This window comes from Cryptomeria japonica, chromosome 9 (assembly GCF_030272615.1).
Source record: "Cryptomeria japonica chromosome 9, Sugi_1.0, whole genome shotgun sequence".
Taxonomy (NCBI): Eukaryota; Viridiplantae; Streptophyta; class Pinopsida; order Cupressales; family Cupressaceae; genus Cryptomeria; species Cryptomeria japonica.
Genome location: NC_081413.1, coordinates 561,423,513 through 561,425,293, shown reverse-complemented (window position 1 = coordinate 561,425,293; position 1,781 = coordinate 561,423,513).

Below are 1,781 nucleotides of genomic sequence, written 5' to 3'. Positions count from 1 at the left end.
AATAGATGTAAGAGATAGTTGACAGATAGAGCCTATTGCCAGGTTTTCACCATTTTCTTTATTGCACTTTTTCTCATATTTGATTTTTTTTTTTTACTTTTCACTATTTTTGTATTTTATGATTTTCCACTATTTTTGGATTTTTGGACATAAAACTTCTTTAGATGTATGCTATTGATAGGTTCTTTGAGTTGATCTTCATCATGTGTTGATAGTTGAGATGCTCCTGATCCAAATATTGTTGTGACCACAAACAAACCTAACCAGTTTGGTTCAAACTTCCCTTTCTTTTCTCGATCTAACTAGTTTCATGGATTTTCCTTTAGTACTAGTTCTCCAACTTGAAATACTCTTGGTTTGAACTTGTGATTATAACTTCGGCACATTCTTTGCTGATATACCTTTAAATGATCAAAGGCATTTTTTCTTTGTTCATGGATCAATTCTAACTGTTTCAATCGAGATACTTGTTGTTCTTCATCTAGGATAAGGCGTTTTAATGATAGTCACAAAGAAGGTATCTCTACTTTGATTGGCATTATTGTTTCTAATCCATAGATAAGAGAAAAATGTGTGGCACCTATTTGTGTGCAGATACTGGTATAATAAGCTGATAAAGAAGGGTTCAATTGAATATGCCAGTCTTTGCTAGCATCATTCACTGTCTTTTTTAGGATTTTGAGAATAGTCTTGTTTGATGCTTCTGCTTGCCCATTCCCTTGTGGATACTAGGGTGTGGAGAATCTGTGTTGGATCTTGAATTTCTCACATATCTCTTGTACATCTTGGTTCTTAAAGGGTCACACATTATCAGTGATAATGGTCATGGGTATGCTATAGTGACATATGATGTAGTTCAAGATAAATGCAACAATTTTTTTTCCCATGATATTGATGAGAGGTACTGCCTCAATTCATTTTTTTCTACAAGGATGAATTTATGACTATTGGATGAAGAAGGATGTATCTTTCCAACTAGATCAAGACCTCATTGGTAGAAAGGCCAAGATGTTTCCAAAGCATGAAGTTCTTGTGTTGGTGCATGAATTAAATTTCCCTAGATCTGACATTGTTTGCATGTTTTAGCTATCTGAAAAGAATCTTGTTCCATAGTTGGCCAATAATAGCCTAAGCGTATAATTTTTTTTGAAAGGGTAAGACCACTTGAATGAGTACCACAAATGGAATTATGGACTTCATTTAAGGCCTTCTCAAATTATTATTGATCGAAACATCTTAAGAGAGTACCATCCAGACCTCATTTAAAAAGGGTATCCACAACAAGAGTATAATGGGAAGATTGGTGAATGAAGTTTCTCTTTTGGTTCTTTGATAAGTCAGGGGGGATATTATCTTTTAGGTATGTATAATTTTGGCCATAGTGGGAGGAATCATGCCCCACAAGATGATCGATAGTTTGGGAATTAGTATAGTTATGAGTAGGGTAAAACAACTCTCCCACTTGTAATTCGTAAAGCTCTTGATTTTCCTATGTATGCAATAAAGAAGAAAGTGTTGCCATGGCATCTATTGCTTTGTTGTCAATCCTTAGAATCTTCTCAAAAGTTATTTTGACAAAGTATTTATTGACATCATTAACCATCATCTTATAAGGCATTAACTTTTTATCCTTTGTTTGATAATCATCATTGATTTGATTGATGATGAGCTAAGAGTCTCCAAATACCTGAAGTTGTGTAGTGTTCTATTCTATAGCCATTTAGATTCATGTGACCAAAGCTTCATATTCTAATCTATTGTTGGTGCATGGAAAGATTAAT